Consider the following 24129-nt stretch of genomic DNA (forward strand, 5'->3'; position numbering starts at 1 on the left):
TCCTAGCCTTCCCTTACCAGATCATCCTACCCCCCCCCCCTCACACCCCAGATCCCCCAGGTCCTTCCCACGGGCCCTTCCTAGACACAATCATCCCAAACCCTCCCTGTCCCCCTATTCCAGTAGATTCAAGGAGGATGGACAGAAGAGAGTCAGCTTCAAAATAATGTACTCGAACATAGATGGATTACAAGCAAGGCAAGTGAACTTAGGGAAAGAGCACAAGAAGGGAACGCGGATGTAATTTGACTCACGGAAACAAAACTCTCCGTAAAAATAACAGATGCGGTGTTTTCCCCAGGACTACACCGTAATAAAGAAAGAGGGAAGGAAGGGAAGGAGGCAGTGGCATTACTGATAAGAAAGGAATAGAGTTTTGAGGAGATGGTAATCCCAGGCTGTGAGAGATTCAGAAACTGCATAACAGGCACCATGATGATGGGAGAACCAACAGAAGTAGTAGAAGTGATATAAAAGCCTCCAAGAAATGACAAGACCTAGGCAAACGTATGACAGAAACATCATGACAGCTAACACTTTAATTGAGAGGACAGCCTCCGCTGCCTGTAGACGGAGATACCATCTGCTCATCATGAGAGATTTCAATTACAGAAGGATAAATTACGAAAGGCCAGGTGTGGGTGGAGGCGTGACACTGGCCAGGTGTGGGTGGAGGCGTGACACTGGCCAGGTGTGGGTGGAGGCGTGACACTGGCCATGTGTGGGTGGAGGCGTGACACTGGCCAGGTGTGGGTGGGGGCGTGACACTGGCCAGGTGTGGGTGGAGGCGTGACACTGGCCAGGTGTGGGTGGAGGCGTGCCACTGGCCAGGTGTGGGTGGAGGCGTGACACTGGCCAGGTGTGGGTGGAGGCGTGACACTGGCCAGGTGTGGGTGGAGGCGTGACACTGGCCAGGTGTGGGTGGAGGCGTGACACTGGCCAGGTGTGGGTGGGGGCGTGACACTGGCCAGGTGTGGGTGGAGGCGTGACACTGGCCAGGTGTTGGTGAAGGCGTGACACTGGCCAGGTGTGGGTGGGGGCGTGACACTGGCCAGGTGTGGGTGGAGGCGTGACACTGGCCAGGTGTGGGTGGGGGCGTGACACTGGCCAGGTGTGGGTGGAGGCGTGACACTGGCCAGGTGTGGGTGGAGGCGTGACACTGGCCAGGTGTGGGTGGAGGCGTGACACTGGCCAGGTGTGGGTGGAGGCGTGACACTGGCCAGGTGTGGGTGGGGGCGTGACACTGGCCAGGTGTGGGTGGAGGTGTGCCACTGGCCAGGTGTGGGTGGGGGCGTGATACTGGCCAGGTGTGGGTGGGGGCGTGACACTGGCCAGGTGTGGGTGGAGGCGTGACACTGGCCAGGTGTGGGTGGGGGCGTGATACTGACCAGGTGTGGGTGGAGGCGTGACACTGGCCAGGTGTGGGTGGGGGCGTGATACTGGCCAGGTGTGGGTGGGGGCGTGACACTGGCCAGGTGTGGGTGGAGGCGTGACACTGGCCAGGTGTGGGTGGGGGCGTGATACTGGCCAGGTGTGGGTGGAGGCGTGCCACTGGCCAGGTGTGGGTGGGGGCGTGATACTGGCCAGGTGTGGGTGGGGGCGTGACACTGGCCAGGTGTGGGTGGAGGCGTGCCACTGGCCATGTGTGGGTGGGGGCATGATACTGGCCAGGTGTGGGTGGGGGCGTGATACTGGCCAGGTGTGGGTGGAGGCGTGCCACTGGCCATGTGTGGGTGGGGGCGTGATACTGGCCAGGTGTGGGTGGGGGCGTGACACTGGCCAGGTGTGGGTGGGGGCGTGATACTGGCCAGGTGTGGGTGGGGGCGTGACACTAGCGGGAGCACACATGTGCTTCACTAACAAAAGTTGACTATTTGATTAGTGAGGTTAAGAATGTTTACCTAAGGATAACTATAGATAATATAGTTGAATATTACTATTATCTGAATCTGGCCGGGGGTGTGTGAAGGACGCACGGTAGGTATACATATACATAAGTATACATTATAGGTATAGAAAGTAACACATCACTAAGGTGGAAGATGTAACATACCTGAGCACAAGTGGCCACAGCCAAGCACCACCACAGCAGAGGGACCATCTGGACCATCATGCTACTGGTCGACGTCTGTGGATGGTGCACACAACATCTCCCTTATATACTCATCTACACTTGACCTTCACACCTTCACACCTGCATCATGCTTTGCATACATTTATGTGTGTGTATATATATATATATAATATATATATATATATGTCGTACCTAGTAGCCAGAACTCACTTCTCAGCCTACTATTCAAGGCCCGATTTGCCTAATAAGCCAAGTTTTCCTGAATTAATATATTTACTATAATTTTTTTCTTATGAAATGATAAAGCAACCCTTTTCTCTATGTATGAGGTCAATTTTTTTTTATTGGAATTAAAATTAACGTAGATATATGACCGAACCTAACCAACCCTACCTAACCTAACCTAACCTATATTTATAGGTAAGGTTAGGTTAGGTAGCCAAAAAAAGCTAGGTTAGGTTAGGTTAGGTAGGTTAGGTAGACGAAAAAACATTAATTCATGAAAACTTGGCTTATTAGGCAAATCGGGCCTTGAATAGTAGGCTGAGAAGTGCGTTCTGGCTATTAGGTACGACATATATATATATATATATATATATATATATATATATATATATATATATATATATATATATATATATATGTCATTATTAAATTATTACGGACATTATTAAATATGACCGAAAAATCGTCTATGCCTTCAAATGCCCACTTCGGGACTGTAAGCCTCAAAGAACTCAGTAAATAGGCAAAACAACAACATCTCTTTCCAGGCGATTGACGATGCATAAGCAACAGGGCTCCATTAAGGAACATATAATCTCTTCCCACAACCAGACCATCACCAGAGAAGTCTTAACATAAAACACAGAAATCATCGATAGATACAGCGATAGCAGGCGGCTTGATATCTGCGAGGCACTACACATCAAGAAGTCAACACCAGCAATCAACAGCCAAATAATGCACAACTATATTTTACCCACTTCAAGACTCCGCACCAATATAGAAGCATCAAGAAATATGGGCCAATAGGCACTTTGCAGTTACTTCCATTCTTCCCTTTAACTCACCCAATATTATACCCATTGTTTCGTGTTCTGTCTTATGTTGAAAGTTTGTTTTCACCTCATCCAAAACTGGTGTAACATATCACGTTACCCAAATGCAGGTATATAAAATGAAACTCATTTAAATTATAGCATAGTAGAACTCTGTTTAGTGTATGCAGGTTATAGTTGTGTGTGTGTAAACCAAAGTCTTTGAAAATGTAATAAGTCTTACGGAACGCGCTCAAGTGTCGCGTCAGACTAGAAATAAAAATGAATTTTGGAGAATTGATTTTTCAGTTACCATCAACAGTGAAGAAAAATATAAGAAACATTGAGAAAATTCGTGTTAGAATTATTAATCTTACTTTTTCGGTCATATTTAATAATATATATATATATATATATATATATATATATATATATATATATATATATATATATATATATATATATATATATATATGTATATATATATATATATATATATATATATATATATATATATATATATATATATATATATGTATATATATATATATATATATATATATATATATATATATATATATATGTGTATATATATATATATATATATATATATATATATATATATATATATATATATATATATATATATATATATATATATATATATATATATATATATATATATATATATATATATATATATATATATATATATATATGTCGTACCTAGTTGCCAGAACGCGCTTCTCAGCCTACTATGCAAGGCCCATTTTGCCAAATAAGCCAAGTTTTCATGAATTAATTGTTTTTCGACTACCTAACCTACCTAACCTAACCTAACCTAACTTTTTCGGCTACCTAACCTAACCTAACCTATAAAGATAGGTTAGGTTAGGTTAGGTAGGGTTGGTTAGGTTCGGTCATATATCTACGGTAATTTTAACTCCAATAAAAAAAATTGACCTCATACGTAATGAAATGTGTAGCTTTATCAGTTCATAAGAAAAAAATTAGAGAAAATATATTAATAAAGGAAAACATGGCTTATTAGGCAAATCGGGCCTTGCATAGTAGGCTGAGAAGTGCGTTCTGGCTATTAGGTACGACATATATATATATATATATATATATATATATATATATATATATATATATATATATATATATATATATATATACATATATATATATATATATATATATATATATATATATATATATATATATATATATATATATATATATATATATATATATATATATATATATATAACTAAAAACTCCACACCCAAGAAGGATTCGAACCCAGACAGCCAGGAGTACTATGCACCATGGCTGATCTGGTTCCTTAAGCAATCGACCACCGTGACTGTACAAAAGGCATTGGTAGCCGAGGCTAAATACAACGACTCAACAGCACTTGGTGGTAAGCTTGGGTAAAGATATTTCATCGAATCACCTCACTTTGTAGGGCCACGTGACTTTTGTACAGTCACTGTGGCCACGTGACTTTTGTACAGTCACTGTGGCCACGTGACTTTACAGAAGAGGGAAATTATTGCTTGTTTTCTTACTTCATTATTGAGTTTGAAGCTGTTGCCCACTATATGGGTTACATTAAAACTTTTACAGAAGTCGTTAGGTTTAATATCTTCAAGTTTGTTTAGTATATTAAAGATCATGTCTTGTTTGTAGTCCTGTGGCCCACAACCGTTCCTGGAAACATTTTTGTCTCTCTTTGAAGGTCACATTTCCATGCTTGGATACAGTAGTCCAGACGGGGAGCAGCAGAGTCTTGAACAGTTAAATGCAGTGATTGCTACATAGTGTTTCCAGCTTGGTGCCTTCTTTTGAAAAGTGCTTCCAGGATGTCAAAGAATCTCTGGATTATTATTAAGCTTATTTGAACTTGTTTTACTTTAACTCCTAATTTCAATATCTTGTGGATCCAAAAACCTAGGATCTTTCCTTCACCAGTCTCTTGCATATAAGTTTTGTTTATGTGATTGATGTTCATAGTTCATTATCATCCCCACAGAATAGGTCTTGCGTTTATTAATATTGAAAGGCATTTGCAAGTCATCTGACACTTGTTGATTTCTTTCTAAGGCTTCAATGTAATTTTCGCCTCCCACTTTGCCACATATCTCAGTGTCATAAGCAAATTTGATGATATTTTTTAAATTTATCATCTATGTCATTGATATATATATGACAAATAGGGTTTGCCTTAAGAGGATACCGTTAGGAACTTCATTCGCCATATTTTTTCCAGTCAAGCTCGTATTCATGTAGGAATAATCATAGCTTTCTTTGTTTTACCAAAAATTTATAAATTTCAATATTCTGCCATTCATTGCATTTGCTTGCAATTGTCTTCCCGATCTTTCATACAGTACCTTATCAACAGCTTCAGAGAAGTCCATGTATGCTTCAGCTGCTGGAAGTCCTTTGTCTGAATAGATACCTTGAGGTTACCTTGAGGTGCTTCCGGGGCTTAGCGTCCCCGCGGCCCGGTCGTCGACCAGGCCTCCTGGTTGCCGGACTGATCAACCAGGCTGTTGGACGCGGCTGCTGCAGATAGTTGCAGGTTTCCAATAAATGTTAGCAGACAAGTAAGACAGGATTTATTTTTGACAAAACCATATTGTGCTAATTTTCTTATATTGTCAGTGAGTTTGAGAAGGAGTTCCTCTATTACAATTCTCTCCCTGAACTTGCTGATATGTGAAGTTACATGATTTGTCGGTAATTTTCTGCTGAGCGCTTTCTGTCTTTCTTCAAGATAAGGTGACAATTGCATATTTTCAATCTTGGGGGAACTTTCTCAGTGTCCAAATATTTGCAGAATATGAGTTTCAGCAGAAGATACAGTTAATCGGTCAGCTTCTTTACTTCTTTACTTTACTCTTCTTCTTGGATTGAATTTCATCCACAGCAGGGCTTCAGAGATCTTAAATTGCTCAATGGTCTTCCTGGTTGATTCATACGTAAGGGAAATCTCTGAATTAATTTTCTTCTCTTGAATCATAATAATTACCCTTTCCCCTGCTGCAAGTATGTATATCGATATTATGTTATAAAATTTTTCTAGCATGAACACTGATTTAAAATTTCGTTCAGGGTGTTGGCTGGCTGTTTGTCGTCAGTTATAACTTGAATGGTCTCTTCTTTGAACGGTTCTATAGTTATTAGTCATCGATTTTCTTTTATTTTAGGCACAAATTGATTGTTTCTTTCGTAAAGTTTTGCACAAGTTTTCTTTCATAGATTTTTTTAGCTGATCTGATTTCAAGGGTAGCAGAATTTAATGCATTTTTGTAAATCGCATAATCTATGTAATTATTAAAAGGTTGACGATTCTTCCAGTAGCTGTACCTAGTTGTTGGATCATTTCCAAATGTCTTCATCATTCATCTAGTTCTTTTTCGTTTCCCTCTCCATCTTGGCACCCTTATAGGGGTCTCTAGAATTGAATTCCATCGCAGAATATGGAGGTCACATGAGCGGTGAGCTTCTATATTACCTGTATATGATGGAACATACATTGTTGCAAGATCAAGAATGTTGATATCTCGCATAGACTTTGCCACATTTTTTTTTGAGATATATACAAGAGTTGTTACATTCTTGTACTGCCACTAGTACGCGTAGCGTTTCGGGCAGGTCCCTGGAATACGATCCCCGCCGCGAAGAATCGTTTTTTTATCCAAGTACACATTTTACTGTTGCGTTAAACAGAGGCTACAGTTAAGGAATTGTGCCCAGTAAATCCTCCCCGTCCAGGATACGAACCTATGACATAGCGATCGCGGAACGCCAGGCGAGTGTCTTACCACTACACCACGGCGACTGTTAAAGAGACACTGAGACATAGTGTATGATAGAGTCCTAAACTTGAGATAATTGAGTCAAGAACTTCTTCTCCTTCCATCTGTGGAGTTAGATTCACCCAATCTATCGTCCCGTGGATCCTCATCGCTTGGAATGGTTAATAGAGAGATGACCTCGCTTCTTCCAGGGGCGACGTTCAATCTTTGATGGTCCAAGTGACTGACCATCAACTGGACTCCGGCCTCATATCACAGCTCCTTCTCCTCTTATCCTTCCCAAGTGTTATATAGATATAAAGGCTGTATACAAACATATAGCCTTTATATAGACATATATAGGCTTTACATAGACATACAGGCTTTATATAGACATATCGGCTTTATATACACATTAAGGCTTTCTTCTGATAAATATCTTATTGTCTCGAGGTTAAAATCCGCGGATGTTAGAGCTTCGCTTCAGTTCCTGCATTTTTCAGCTTATGATTATCAGTAAGTTGGTGTGGTGTTGGTGCGTCTGCCCTGTACCACACTCCCACTGTCATTATGCTAACATTTTCCATCACACAGAGTCTGAGGATCCCATGTTATATAATTTCTCGTTGCTAGTTGCAGTCAAGTGCTCCTATATATAGTACAATGTGAAGAGTGAGTGGTACCTAGAAGAAAAGTGTTCCCCTTCGGTTATATCTTTTCCTACCAACATTTTGTTGATCCAAATATAATCGAGATTCTCAGCCTCAATGTGTGAATACAATGCGTCAGATTTACATTCTAGGCACCTGACATTTACGTTGAAGGAACTTTACACAGTGTTCCCTGGACTGAAGAATTCATACTGCAACATGTACACTATTATTCCGTACATAGTCCTTTGAGTTTTGTTCCTGCTTGTCATTGGAGATGCAATGGGTTAGTTCTGCCTCACTGAGTGGATGACTTCCAACTTTTCACTATCTTCAAGCTTGGTCTGCTTTGTATATGGGTTTTCATGCGCAACTCTTGACTCCTTGAGTTTGGCTGTCAGTATTTTGCTGTTTTAATGTGAAGTCTAAGGATATGGAAATGCTATACTTATTCAGATGCTTTAGTAAGTAAGTAATTATCAAAAGAAGGCACCAAACCGAGAAGGCTATGTAGCACCACCAAATGTGCTGAATAATCAGAGGGCGCTAAATATCACCAAGGATGCCAATACGAGAACAGAAACGCATAAGATGAACGATATCAAAAGTATCCGATTCACCAAGAATTCTCTCGAGAGACAAGTGACCATGAGGGACGGTCGGAAAGCAAGACACTCGTTCGTCCTGGAAGTCAGGACATTCAACAATAATGTGCACAACCGTAAGAGGAACAATGCAATTAGGACAATAAGAAGCAGGGCTGCGCTCCATTAAGTGACCGTGAGTTAAACGTGTATGACCAATACATAATCTAGCCAGAGCCGTTTCCCACCGCCGGTTACGGTGGTAGGATGAAGGTCACAGAGACACACGATTCTTAAGAGTACGTAGTTTGTTAACAGTAGCAGAAGACCAAAAACCCTGCCAACAGGCAAGGATGGAGGAATGAATAATTTGATAAAAGTCGGAATAAGGAATACCTTTACGGGAGATGGGACAAGTGCGGATAGCGTCCTTAGCGGCAGCATCCGCACGCTCATTTATAGAGACACCAACATGGCTGCGAACCCAGCAAAACTCAACCGACGTAAATTTACTGGAGATAAGAAACAGCCAATGTTGAATCTCGACGACCACTGGGTGGACTGGATTAAAGGACCCCAAAGCCATGAGGCACTACGAGAGTCAACTACCACTACAAAGGAGAATTTACAACGAGAAAGCAGGAGACGAAAAGCATAGAGAATAGCATAAAGTTCTGCTGTGAAGATGCTAGCCTCCGGAGGAAGCAGACACATATAAGTGTGGTCAGGAAAAACAACAGAGTAGCCCACACCGTAGACTGTAGACTTAGACCCATCAGTGAAGATGGATACGGAGTGGGAGTGCGAAGAAAAGTGCTCAAGGAAAAGGCATTTCATAACCGTAGGAAGGGTAAAAGCTTTAGTGATGTAGGTCAGGGAAGTACAAAATTTGGGAATGAGGACCCTCCACGGGGGCAAGGACGGAACAATACGATGAGAAACATTGGTAATATGAACTGAAAGAGAATCTTGTAAGCGAGACAAACGGACAGAAAAAGGATGGTAGTGAAGAGAAACAGGAACTACAAGAGGGGTAAAAGTTAAAGCACGACAGAGGCGAGAGTGAGGATGCTGGAAGGACCATACAAGATAGCGAAGACAGTAGCGATCACGGCGGTCCTGGAGAGAGAGGAAGCCAGTGTCACCGTACAAGCTGAGGATAGGAGTTGAACGAAAGGCACCGGAGCTGAGGCGCAATCCAGTATGGTGCAAAGGATCAAGTCGACGAAGAGTAGAAGGAGAAGCAGAAGAGTATACAGGACAACCATAATCGAATTTAGACAGGACGAGAGAGGAGTGCAAATAGAGGAGTGTGCACCTATCCACTCCCCAAGAAGTATGGGACAAAACCTTAAGTAGGTTAAGGGCCTTAGAGCACTCAACTCGGAGGTAAGAGATATGGGGCGACCAAGATAAACGAGTGTCAAAAATTAACCCCAAAAGCTTTGCGGAATCTTTGTACACAATGGGATGACCATAAAGTGACAAAGAAGGACGACATGCTTTCGAGTAAAAATCATAGCACAAGTCTTAGTTGCAGAGAACTTGAAGCCATGATTGGTGACCCAAGACGACACGACATCAATCGCAAGTTGAAGCCGCCGTTGAAGGAGAGGCAAATCATCACCTCGACAGCAAAGAATAAGATCGTCGACATAAAGAGCGGAGAAGATCCCAGAAGGAAAGGAGGGAAGAAGACCATTGAGGGCAACTAGAAAAAGAGTAGTGCTCAAAACACTACCTTGGGGTACACCTTCGTATTGCCGAAAAGAGGCAGAGAGAGTGGTACAAAGCCTGACTCGAAAGGAACGACGAGAGAGGAAGCTTTGGAGGAAGAGAGGGAGATTACCACGAAGGCCAAAAAAACGAAGTTGGGACAGAATATGGTATCTCCAGGTTGTGTCATAAGCCTTTTCCAGGTCAAAAAGACAACAACAACGGAGGTCCTCGCAGCAAAAGCAGTACGAATATAGACCTCCAAGTTCACTAGGACATCAGTTGTGCTGCGGCACTTGCGAAAACCATATTGAGAAGGAGAGAGGTGGTGATGGTCTTCCAAGAACCACATCAGACCAATATTTACCATAAATCAAAGAGTTTATCAAAGAGTTTGCAGACACAACTTGTGAGGGCAATAGGGCAGAAATCCTTAGGGGATGTCCCAAGAGACCCCGGTTTCCGAATAGGAAGTACAACGGCATCGAGCCAGTCCTCAGGGAATGACGACGACTCCCAGACATGGTTATACAGACTCAGTAAATACTGAGACGTGCAAGGAGGGAGATGCCGAAGCATATCATAATGAATGTCATCCGAGCCCGCTGCTGTAGAACCTCAGAGGGCCGGGGCAGACTGAAGTTCAGAGAGAGAGAGAAGGGATCGTTATAGGGAAGGCGGAGATGAGTGCAGAAATCTAAGGGATGAGATTCAAGAACGGGCTTACAAAGAAAGAAGGACTGAGGAAGATGAGAACCAGAGTTAACAGAAGAAAAGTGGAAACCCAGTTCGGTCGTGACCTGCACTGGGTCCGCCACAAGAGTACCATGGAGATGAATAACTGGCGAGATATCTGGAACGAACTTACCTGCAATATTGCAGATCTTCTTCCAGATCTGCGGTAGAGGAGAATCGAACGTAATGGTGGAAACGTAAGATTTCCAACTCTCATACTTAGCTGTACGGATGGTCCTATGGGCCACCGCACTTGCATTCCGAAACAAAATGAAAGAATCAGCCGTCTGCCGGCGTCGGTATTTCTTCCAGGCTGCACGCTTACAGCGGACAGCCCGAGCACAGTCCGCATTCCACCAGGGAACGCACTTCCGCATGCCCCGGGAGGTAGAGCAAGGAATAGAGTGGAGGGCAGCATCGAAGATGGTGTCATGAAAAAAGGAGGAGGACGCGAGGAAGAGGGAGAGAGGTGAGGTCAGAGAGAGTAGCATGGAGGGTGAATAGGTGTCCAGTCAACTGTGGCAAACTGCCACCTAGGGAAGGAGAGGGGAGGGTGAAAAGAGAAAAAGGAAACAAGGATGGGGAAATGGTCACTGTTATTGAGGTCATCAAGAACCCGCCATGTGAGATCTAAATAAAGGGACGACGATCAGAGAAAAAGATTAAGACAGGAAAGGGTGCGAATTCGAGAGTCCACATGGGTGGGCTCAACAGAATTCAGAAGAGACGGGGAAGAAGAGAGGATGAACGGTTCGAGAAGGCGGCCTCGGGTATTTGTCAGAACATCACCCCAGAGGGTATGTCGACAGTTGAAAACACCCAACAGAAGAACTGGCTCTGCAAGGAGTCCAGGAGGTGCTTAAGATCAGGAAGGGAAAGCGGGACATTTGGGGGGAGATAAATGGCAGACTATATACCATATACTCACAAAAATACGGGCAGCAGAACAATGAATAGGGGATGGAAACAGTAATGGGACGAACGGAATATCAGTGCGAATAAAGAGAGCGGTTGAGTTAAGGGCCCCAGCATGAACTGGAGGGGAAGGGGAGGGAGAGAGAGAGAAAGGAATAACCAGGAAAGTGACCAGGACGAGCACCAAGCATTGGTTCCTGGAGACAAACACAAAGTGGTGAAAACTGTGTAATCAGAAGTTGGAGTTCATGGAAGTTGGCATAAAATCCACGAATATTCCATTGAAGAATAGACATTATCGAGAAGAGAAAGGACAGAAACAGAGAACAATGAAGAAACAAACGTAAAGAAGAACACAGTAACAAAGAAGAACAGTAAAGAAGATCAGGGTTAGGGGGCATTGGTAAACTGAGTAAGGATGGAGTGGAGGGAGTGGGAGGGCAGCCCAGAGGCAGACGGGTAGGGTCCGGAGATGGAGGAGACAACCGAGAGGGGAGGTCAAGGACAGGAGGAGAAGGGGGGGCAGAAATCGGGGAGTACACCTCAGCAAAGGCAGCAACTGAGAGGGAATCAGGGGCTAAAGAAACCTCCATAGCTGAGATAGTGGGCCCGACCACCGAAATGGAAGGGGACGGATCGAGAGAGTCAGAGGTGGGGGGTGAGGAAGAAAGCGAAGCCTTCTTACCTGCCGGGGAGGACGAAGGATAAGAGCCAGGCTTACGTTTCTGACTCAAAGAGACAGGTGTTCCAGTAACAACGTACTGGGCGACAGACTCTATTGTCTTAACAGGAGAAGACGAACGAGAGTGAACAACATGAAGACTGCTGGGAGGGTGATGGACCTCACCCTGGACAGACAGGCGGCGTGGAGAGCCCAGAGACTGGGGGGAGAAATGGGAAGAAGGATTGGGGAAAGAAGACACAGGAGACATGGCAGACTAGGTAGGAAGGGGGGAAACTTCAGATGGAGAACCAGGAGGGGGCCCCGTTGGGACAGAACGTACAGGAACAGACTAGGAGGTGGTGGACGTGTCCGGGACTAAGATCTGGAAACGGTTGTGAGACTGAGTAAGGTGGGAAGGACGAGGAGAAGTAGAACGCAACATGTGAGCGTAGGATACACCAGCGAAAGGGGTGAAACAGCGAACTTGGCATCTTGCTTCAGGAAAAAACAGACGAACGCGGTGTTTCAAGTTGAGGACGGCTACCTCAAAATTGTAGTGTATACACGAGCTGAAGAAGAGAGAGTGGGCCTCACCGCAATTTAGGCAGCGAGCCTGGGGAGAAGTGCACTCGGACCTAGAGTGATCATCGGCCCCACACATGGGGCATAGATACACAGTACTTGAGCATTTGAGGACACCATGCCCGAACTTACAGCACTTATTATAAAGTCTAGGAGAGGGAATGTACTCCTGAATGGAGCATCTGGCACCAGCAATAATTATAGAGGGCGGAAGGGTCCTACTATCAAAGGTGATTTTCACAACTCGAAGGGGCTGATGGCGACGACCACGAGGGGGTCGAGTAAACGTGTCTACTTGGAGGACAGGATGGCCTTGGGCTTCGAGGATATGTTTAATATCCTCATTAAGGATATTATCGTCTTTTAGGTCCCTAACACCAGTTGCAACATGGTGCGGGAGGAGACAAGTGCCAACATTGGCATTTAACCGAGCGTTTTTGGAGACCCGAACAGGGGTCTCCCCAATGCAGGACAATGCGGCTAAGCAGATAGCTGCATCCGGTGAAGGAGCAGCGACGACACGTTTACCTAAATGGGTAGGGTTAAAAGTAACAGAGGCATCCACTGAATCAACAAGGTGTTTATGGAGTGAGAAATCGTTAGGAGGTGTAGAATCCAGAGGGAGGAGATCAAAATGTTTAGCCCACGAAGCAGGACCAAACAAGGCTTGGTATGTATTAGTATGGGAAGGGATCGTGCGAGTGCGGCCGTGGCGGGGACGGCGTTGAGAACCAGCAGAGAGGGGGTTAAAAGGTGCAGTAGTCACAATGAGAGACTGAGCCGCGCCAGGGGACGAGGTGGTCACCACTGGGGGCATATGGCTCGACCCAACCACAGAGGAGGGAGAGGAGCTGGGCGAAGTAGTCAGGAGGATAAAAGATGGATCTAGGTCTGGGCCCAATGTAGCAGGGGGGCTACAGAGTCCGGTTTTCCTATACAGTCCGACTCGGGGGCTTGGTCGCCCACCACACGAGCCTGAGAAGTCACAACAGGAATAGTATTCATCGACATGGAAATGAGAGGTAATATTTTCATTCACGAATGTGGTCCCGCACCCACACGGAGCCACAATTGGAGGCAGGACACCCAACAAGAGACATGTTGCCGATTTTGCATGGGGCCCCCATGGGTATGTCGTGAGTATACACCCCACAAACGCCACCTTAAGAACCGTCAGTCTGTCGTCGGGTTCAGTGACGAAAGGAGGATTGCCAATAAAAGGGTCCCCTCGCTCGAGATGTTCCGTACTAAAGTTCTACGGGTGCAAGAGTATGCCTCCTCAAACACCCGGGAGTCAAAACAAAAGAAGGTGAACACCTTCTTTACCCACCAAAAGAATGATCAAAACAGGCAAAAAGTCGGCGGGAAATGACAATTTGAAAGGAGAAGATGGGGGGGGGGGAGAAAAATGAAACACGAGGAAAAAGAAAAGATGTCTGGCACAATTGGTAAAGGCAGCAGCAGGAGCATAAGGCTGCAAAAGGACAGAGGACTGACCCATGGAGCATCACATTCCGGCAGCCGCCCACAAAGCCCCCTCACGGCACCAACGGGACAGATACTTTAGGTTTCGTGAATTTCTGAGTATATTCCGTATGTGCTGGAGATATGCGATGGTTATGTTTACCAGTTTGCCCGAGGCTTATCCAACCTTCTTCATCCTTCACTTCCTCTGTTAACTTTTCAATATTTTCGCTATTCAATATTTATAACAAGCCTTAACATAGAGGACAGACAGACGCTAATTCCATCTAGAAACACATCTGGGCCCCCAACCTCTCAGGGATACGTTGGTTGAATCACGAATAGCTCGCTGGCGTCCACAGACAAATTTTTGTCTCCACCGACCAGGCCCTCTTGTTCCCATTGAAACAAGTCTTGTGTTTAGGACTTTCCTTGCTGATCGATCTGGGTGAACTGCCTCTTGTCGACCAAGTTACTTCACTTCTAAGGAATAAAAATTGTATAGTAAGAAGGAAACTACACAGGTTTCAGTAAGATCACAGCCTTCCAACGGGGAACAGAAAATGGTGTTGGGTATGCTCAACAGATAGTGTTGACATCGTCACAAATATTTTACCTGTACTGTGGTACATCAGTTGGCAAGCCTCACATATTATTTTTGCTTGAGACCTTTACCTTTACATGAGACCTTCACATAACTCCCAGCTGTCATATGTGCTACTCTATTGTCTTAATTTGTGGGTTCAACGTTTTGATCTTTGGTTAAATTTTAGTATTTGGATAAAATTTGGTTAAATTATATTATCATTTTCAATATCAATTATTTATGGGTTAGTTCTAATGGCATTGTTCTATGTGGTGTGTACTCTGTTAATTATTACCCTGCATGGAGATTATGGCTGGCACTGAGCAGTCCGGGTCCCTGATCTTCCTGGGCTCTTGATGGAGCGGACGGGTTCAAGGGAAATGTATCATTTTTATTAATTGGATGCCTTCACGAATCATGATAGTGAATACTAATTAGCAGTTATGACGCATGTATCCACTTGTGAACCTAATAAATCAACAAGTGCCACATGTAAATTATCTGCATGCATATTTAAAACAACCCTCATTCTCACTTTTTCGATCATCATAGTAAATATTTGAACATTTAAAGGAGTTTACACACATTTAATAAGATACAAAAGAAAGTATAACAAAATTTCAATAAGTTATTTCCACATCGTGTCTAACATATATGGCAGTAATATTTAACAAGACTCATTTACTCTGAAGAATTATATTTATCCTGAAAATTTTAAAATTCGAGGCATAAGCTGGAGTTTGATTCGTGTTAGCACGAGTGCGCAAGCTATCAGTAAGTGCAGGTGCACAAGCTCTCAGTAAGTGCAGGTGCACAAGCTCTCAGTAAGTGCAGGTGCGCAAGCTCTCAGTGAGTGCAGGTGCGCAAGCTCTCAGTGAGTGCAGGTGCACAAGCTCTCAGTAAGCGCAGGTGCACAAGCTCTCAGTAAGTGCAGGTGCACAAGCTCTCAGTAAGTGCAGGTGCACAACCTCTCAGTAAGCGCAGGTGCACAAGCTCTCAGTAAGTGCAGGTGCGCAAGCTCTCAGTAAGTGCAGGTGCACAAGCTCTCAGTAAGTGCAGGTGCGCAAGCTCTCAGTAAGTGCAGGTGCGCAAGCTATCAGTAAGTGCAGGTGCGCAAGCTATCAGTAAGTGCAGGTGCGCAAGCTATCAGTAAGTGCAGGTGCGCAAGCTATCAGTAAGTGCAGGTGCACAAGCTCTCAGTGAGTGCAGTTGCACAAGCTCTTAGTGAGTGCAGGTGCACAAGCTCTCAGTAAGTGCAGGTGCGCAAGCTATCAGTAAGTGCAGGTGCACAAGCTCTCAGTAAGTGCAGGTGCACAAGCTCTCAGTAAGCGCAGGTGCACAAGCTCTCAGTAAGTGCAGGTGCGCAAGCTATCAGTAAGTGCAGGTGCACAAGCTCTCAGTAAGCGCAGGTGCGCAAGCTCTCAGTAAGTGCAGGTGCGCAAGCTATCAGTAAGTGCAGGTGCACAAGCTCTCAGTAAGCGCAGGTGCGCAAGCTATCAGTAAGTGCAGGTGCACAAGCTCTCAGTAAGTGCAGGTGCGCAAGCTCTCAGTTAGTGCAGGTGCGCAAGCTCTCAGTGAGAGCAGGTGTGCAAGCTCTCAGTGAAAGGCAGGTGCACAAGCTCTCAGTGAGTGCAGGTGCACAAGCTTTCAGTGAGTGCAGGTGCACAAGCTCTCAGTGAGTGCAGGTGCTCAAGCTTTCAGTGAGGGCAGGTGCACAAGCTCTCAGTGAGTGCAGGTGCGCAAGCTCTCAGTGAGTGCAGGTGCACAAGCTCTTGGTGAGTGCAGGTGCACAAGCTCTCATTGAGTGCAGGTGCACAAGCTCTCAGTGAGTGCAGTGCACAAGCTCTCAGTGAGTGCAGGTGCGCAAGCTCTCAGTAAGCGCAGGTGCACAAGCTCTCAGTAAGTGCAGGTGCGCAAGCTCTCAGTAAGTGCAGGTGCGCAAGCTATCAGTAAGTGCAGGTGCGCAAGCTATCAGTAAGTGCAGGTGCGCAAGCTATCAGTAAGTGCAGGTGCGCAAGCTATCAGTAAGTGCAGGTGCGCAAGCTATCAGTAAGTGCAGGTGCACAAGCTCTCAGTAAGTGCAGGTGCGCAAGCTATCAGTAAGTGCAGGTGCACAAGCTCTCAGTAAGCGCAGGTGCGCAAGCTATCAGTAAGTGCAGGTGCGCAAGCTATCAGTAAGTGCAGGTGCACAAGCTCTCAGTGAGTGCAGGTGCGCAAGCTCTCATTGAGTGCAGGTGCACAAGCTCTCAGTGAGTGCAGGTGCACAAGCTTTCAGTGAGTGCAGATGCACAAGCTCTCAGTGAGTGCAGGTGTGCAAGCTCTCAGTGAGAGCAGGTGCACAAGCTCTCAGTGAGTGCAGGTGCGCAAGCTCTCAGTGTGCGCAGGTGCGCAAGCTCTCAGTGAGCGCAGGTGCGCAAGCTCTCAGTGAGCGCAGGTGTGCAAGCTCTCAGTAGGTGCATGTGTGCAAGCTCTCAGTGAGCACAGGTGCACAAGCTCTCAGTGAGTGCAGGTGCACAAGCCCTCAGTGAGGGCAGGTGCACAAGCTCTCAGTGAGTGCAGGTGCATAAGCTTTCAGTGAGTGCAGGTGCACAAGCTGTCAGTGAGTGCAGGTGTGCCAGCTCTCAGTGAGGGCAGGTGCACAAGCTCTCAGTGAGTGCAGGTGCACAAGCCTTCAGTGAGTGCAGGTGCACAAGCTCTCAGTGAGTGCAGGTGCGCAAGCTTTCAGTGAGTGCAGGTGCGCAAGCTCTCAGTGAGTGCAGGTGCACAAGCTCTCAGTGAGTGCAGGTGCACAAGCTCTCAGTGAGTGTAGGTGCACAAGCTCTCAGTGAGTGGAAGTGCGCAAGCTTTCAGTGAGTGCAGGTGCGCAAGCTCTCAGTGAGTGCAGGTGCACAAGCTCTCAGTGAGTGCAGATGCGCAAGCTCTCAGTGAGTGCAGGTGTGCAAGCTCTTGGTGAGTGCAGGTGCACAAGCTCTCAGTGAGTGGAAGTGCGCAAGCTTTCAGTGAGTGCAGGTGCGCAAGCTCTCAGTGAGTGCAGGTGCACAAGCTCTCAGTGCGTTTAAGTGCGCAAGCTTTCAGTGAGTGCAGGTGCGCAAGCTCTCATTGAGTGAAGGTGCACAAGCTCTCATTGAGGGCAGGTGCACAAGCTTTCAGTGAGTGTAGGTGCACAAGCTCTCAGTGAGTGCAGGTGCGCAAGCGATCAGTGAGTGTAGGTGCGCATGCTCTCAGTGAGTGCAGGTGCACAAGCTCTCAGTGAGTGCAGGTGTGCAAGCTCTTGGTAAGTGCAGGTGCACAAGCTCTCATTGAGTGCAGGTGCACTAGCTCTCAGTGAGTGCAGGTGCACAAGATCTCAGTGAGTGCAGGTGCACAAGCTCTCAGTGAGTGGAAGTGCGCAAGCTTTCAGTGAGTGCAGGTGCGCAAGCTCTCAGTGAGTGCAGGTGCACAAGCTCTCATTGAGTGCAGGTGCACAAGCTCTCAGTGAGTGCAGGTGCGCAAGCGATCAGTGAGTGTAGGTGCGCATGCTCTCAGTGAGTGCAGGTGCACAAGCTCTCAGTGAGTGCAGGTGTGCAAGCTCTTGGTAAGTGCAGGTGCACAAGCTCTCATTGAGTGCAGGTGCACAAGCTCTCAGTGAGTGCAGGTGCACAAGATCTCAGTGAGTGCAGGTGCACAAGCTCTCAGTGAGTGGAAGTGCGCAAGCTTTCAGTGAGTGCAGGTGCACAAGCTCTCATTGAGTGCAGGTGCACAAGCTCTCAGTGAGTGCAGGTGCACAAGCTCTCAGTGAGTGCAGGTACGCAAGCTCTCAGTGAGTGCAGGTGCGAAAGCTCTCAGTGAGTGCAGGTGCACAAGCTCTCAGTGAGTGCAGGTGTGCAAGCTCTTGGTGAGTGCAGGTGCACAAGCTCTCATTGAGTGCAGGTGCACAAGCTCTCAGTGAGTGCAGGTGTGCAAGCTCTCGGTGAGCGCAGGTGCGCAAGCTCTCAGTGAGCGCAGGTGCGCAAGCTCTCAGTGAGGGCAGGTGCGCATGCGATCAGTGAGTGCAGGTGCACAAGCTCTCAGTGAGTGCAGGTGCGCAAGCTCTCAGTGAGTGCAGGTGCGCAAGCTCTCAGTGAGTGCAGGTGCGTAAGCTCTCAGAGAATGTAGGTGCACAAACTATCAGTGAACTCAGGTGCGCAAGCTCTCAGTAAGTGCAGGTACGTAAGCTCTCAGTGAGTGCAGGTGCACAAACTCTCAGTGAGTGCAAGTGCACAAGCTCTCAGGTATATATTATCACTTACACTTGTTTTGATAATTATTTACACACACACACAGAGGCACCAGTAGTGAAATATGTGACTACAACCATGCGCACCATCTGGGCAGGTGGCGTTATTAGAGCCAGCTGTCCAGATGGGGCAGAGGTATGTATCCACACAGTGTTGTTGGGTGATTTTCCCAGATGTTGGCGCGCGCCGGACGCGTGTGAGCGTCTGGTGTATGGTTACACGGTCTGGAATGATGGGGGGTCATGTTGCGTGGGGGTAGGAGAGTATGTGGTGTATGTGGTAGAGTATGGAATATGAGGAGAAGAGTAGAATATGTGGATAAGAGTAGATGTATATGTATGGATGTTTGCCGTAGAGTTAATCCTTTGTGTGTGTAGATAATAGTTGATTAATAGATGAGTCTAAGTAATGCTATAGAGAGGGTGGGTGGAGGTGTGAGGGGTCCCAACATAGCCGAATATGTTGATGTGTTGGGGGAGGGGTGAGGGAGCTTCCCCTTTGCAGGAGAGGGTTGGAGGGTCATTGTGGTTGAGAAGCAAGGGTGGAATGGGTTTGCGGTTTTTGACGGCCATTATTTTCTTCGAGCTATGCAGCTGTGTTTGGTGATGATCCATGAGGAGAATAGTTATGCCATACACGGCAGGAAGTGTCAAGGAGGGTGGGAGAGAATGAGAGGAGGTAGCAGTTGGCGAAGAAGGTCTGTTTTATGTAACAATGCACAGGGGGTGTATAGGTGACAGAGCAGGAGGTGTTGGAGCTACACCAGGACGGATGTGGTCCATTAGCCTTAATCGTTTTTCAAATTCTACAGAGGGGTGTGTACTACAGTACACACCCCCATACAGTGTGTACTACACCATTCAGTGGCTAACTGAAGAGTAATTCCAGTAGGTGTTTGGGTTATATTTTCCCCTCCCCTGCCCCACTCCCCCTCAGCTGCCCTCGTCAGGGGACAAGCAGCATCTATCATGGGTAATTTCACACTCCATGGGTCTGGAGGACTGCTTTGAGAGAGTTTTGACATAGCACACACACCTCAGCCAGAATGTTTGCATTTTCTCGCTAGTGAAAGAGAGAATATATGCGCCTTTTTTATAACATTCTTTGCTGAATATTTTAACTTTTTTCTCACACAAGCAACCGTATTGATGGTGCGCAATGACTGCCGTTACTTCCTCCTACACGGGCGGAAGTGCCGGGGGTTCCCTTACCCACTGTGGTTTCGTTAAGGAAAGGGAGATGTAGCTACTGTCAGTGGGCCCCACCTGTTCCACATACCATGACCCTCACACTGGGGGGAGAGACGGCAATGGGGTATACCATCTCTCTCTCTCTCTCTCTCTCTCTCTCTCTCTCTCTCTCTCTCTCTCTCTCTCTCTCTCTCTCTCTCCTGACACACTGGGACATAGCATTGAGTGTATCATTGTTCTTCCTCAAAGGTGAGCCATGACCTCAACATACAAAATCCAAATGCAGGCCTAGGCGGGAGGGAGCCTTTGTGGGCGGCTCCCCTCTTGGGAATCTGACACACAACTGGGCTAAATAAGACAACACCGCTCACATAACCCTCGCTCCAACAGACCCCCCTCCCCCCAGCCCCTCCTCCCCCTTACCATCAACCATCACCCCACCCTCCCCCACATCGATTTTCTGTGCAAAGCCTTTAGTATTATTTCTGATCATATGTGTAACCTTGTATCGCAACGTGACCAACATGGTAACATCATTCTTTTCTCAAATAGCATTATTTAAGAGTAACGAGAGTCATATGGTGGTCTTCAATCTTATTATGATAACAAATCATAATTTTTTTGTAAACACAACTGCATGGGATACACATAGCAGTCAGTGGTTACTCTCTCTCTCTCTCTCTCTCTATTCAGGTCATTTAATAGTTAAGGAGAAAAGTAACAATAATTCCTTTCTCCTGCTGCCGTTCACGTATCTTTTTTCATTTCACTTAGACTGACAGCTCACCAGAGGATGGAAGACTAATGTCAATTTTCGAGCCCCCATCACTCTCACCCTTATAACCTTGTAACGTAACATGACCAACATGGTAACATCGTTCTTTGCTCAAATATCATTTTAAGAGTAACGAACAACTTTCTGTCCGATGTCTGAATATTGAAATGTGAACCGTGTTTAGCCCTTACATTCCAAACACAATAAAAATATTAGCAAAAGCTTGTTTAGTTCTTGTATCACGTAACATAACGTAACGTAACGTTTATTCAAAAACTGGTAGACATAACATAATGTAGCTTCATATTCACTGTGGTAAAACAAACAAACAAACATACATACACATCACGGTCAGTCCTCGCTATACCTCAAACGCGCCGTTCATTCTCTCTCCCTTAAGTGAGCAATGTTCCCCACATACAAATTCCAAGCAAAGTAAACATATATAAGACTAATGTGGAAAACATAGTCTTGTTACTATTATTAAATTGACTTGTTCATTATCCCCGAGTTCAAGGCTGTCGCTAAGACCTACATTATCCAAATGTAAACAGCAATCGATGAGAATACGACCGGATGAGTCGATAGTGAAATAGCTCTGGGTTATGTCTGTTTTCAGTTCTTGTAACACAGTCAATGTAGCGTAATGTGGGAAAACAGACTTTCTGCGGCCTAAATAAATAGCATTTGAAAATGTATGCGTGTCTACTCAATCTCCATCCCCCCTCTTCATCCAACACCAAATATTGCTGTGCAGACCTTGTAACACACATCAGCATTAGCGCTCATTTCTTGTAACACACAGTCAATGCAGCGTTATGCAGGAAAATAAACTTTCTGCTGCCTAAATAAATAACATTTGAAAATGTATGCAAGTCTAGACAATCTCCTATAGCCCTTACATTCTAAACACAAATAAAATATTAGCACACGCTTGTATCGCATTATATCATCATTACGTAACGTGGAAAACTTCGTTCTGTCTGATGATCAAATAGCATTTTTTAATAAATGACGTCAGCTTGGTCTTATGCCATTAGGACTGTATTACACTGTGAGCAACAGTAAACTTGTAATATCATAGCAAGACAATGTCGCAGAATGATCAACGCTCTTATACTGAAGGAGTGAGCGAGGCACTTAGTAACATAACGTGGAAATCAACTTTCTGTCTGATGTCCGAATATCATTATTGAAATGTGAACCCCATTTAACCAAACACAATATCTCCATTACATCTCTTACCATATAAATATTACTGTCTGCCAGTTTTAGCCCTCTGTAACACAATGTAACATAACGTAACGCGGAAATCATCAACTTTCTGCAGTCCAAAATGTAATTTTGAAATGAAAAGTGAGACTTAGTCCACCTGTTTTATCTCTGTGAGTGCAGGTGCGCAAGCTCTCAATAAGTGCAGGTGTGCAAGCTCTCAGTGAGTGCAGGTGGACAAGCTCTCACTGAGTGCAGGTGCACAAGCTCTCAGTGAGTGCAGGTGCACAAGCTCTCAGTGAGTGCAGGTGGGCAAGCTCTCAGTGAGTGCAGGTGCGCAAGCTCTCAGTGAGAGCAGGTGCGCAAGTATAGACACCAATATTTTTCATATAAATATTGGTGTCTACCAGTTTTAGCCTCTGTAACACATTGTAATGTAACGCGGAAATCAAATTTCTACAGACCAAAATACCATTTTTAAATGAAAGTATGACTTAGTCCATCTCCATTACATCTCCTACCATATAAAGATTACTGTTTACTAGTTTTAACCCCTGTAACACTTGTAATGTAACGTGAAAATCATCAACTTTCTGCAGTGCAAAAATACTACTATGCACAGCCTACTATGCAAAGCCCGATTTGCCTAATAAGCCAAGTTTTACTGAATTAATATATTTTATCTATTTTTTTTCTTATGAAATGATAAAGCTACCCATTTCATTATGTATGAGGTCAATTTTTTTTATTGGAGTTAAAATTAAGGTAGATATATGACCGAACCTAACCAACCCTACCTAACCTAACCTATCTTTATAGGTTAGGTAGCCGAAAAAGTTAGGTTAGGTTAGGTAGCCGAAAAAGTTAGGTTAGGTTAGGTAGCCGAAAAAGTTAGGTTAGGTTAGGTAGCCGAAAAAGTTAGGTTAGGTTAGGTTAGGTAGGTTAGGTAGTCGAAAAACAATTCATTCATGAAAACTTGGCTTAATAGGCAAGTCGGGCCTGGCATAGTAGGCTGAGAAGTGCGTTCTAGCTACTAGGTACGACATATAAACATATATTATTAAATATGACCGAAAAAGTAAGATTAATAATTCTAACACGAACTTTCTCTATGTTTCTTATATATCTTTTCACTGTTGATTGTAACTGAAAAATCAGTTACCAGTATGATTTTTCAGTTACCATCAACAGTGAAAAGAAATATAAGAAACATACAAAAAATTCGTGTTAGAATTATTAATCCTACTTTTTCGGTCATATTTAATAATATATGTCTACAGGAAAGAGTGCTACCAAAATATACTAATATATATATATATATATATATATATATATATATATATATATATATATATATATATATATATATATATATATATATATATATATATATATTTATATATATATATATAAATAAAGAGTACCACCTCTAGCTGGAAGAAGGGGGACCCATAGCCTCGGAGGAAACCACGCATAACGCATTAGAGGGAATGTTTAGATCCCCTCCAATACAGTTTCTGTGTGCTTTTCTCCTACCACCCCCTTCCTTGAATATTTTTTGTGCTTTATTATGCATTTGATGGTTACAAGATATACATGGGTTGATACAAAAATAATAATGCAAAAAGGTGCTTAAAGGTTATGGATCTCTTGAAGAACACAACAATGGGAAACATTGATGAATGTCACAGACGGGTTCGATCATTGTTGCAAGTCAAACACTTCTTCGAATTCCTCTGAAGTTGGACTAGTGCCCAAGACGCAACAGGCATTTCCCCTCTGAATCGCAACACTGAGGCGCTGGAACAAGAAACTTTTTGCTCTCTGGTCTTTTGTAGCGCTGATCAATTTGTCCCCCAATTCCTTCAGGAACTTCA

This window comes from Procambarus clarkii, chromosome 14, assembly GCF_040958095.1.
Source record: "Procambarus clarkii isolate CNS0578487 chromosome 14, FALCON_Pclarkii_2.0, whole genome shotgun sequence".
NCBI classification, from domain to species: domain Eukaryota; kingdom Metazoa; phylum Arthropoda; class Malacostraca; order Decapoda; family Cambaridae; genus Procambarus; species Procambarus clarkii.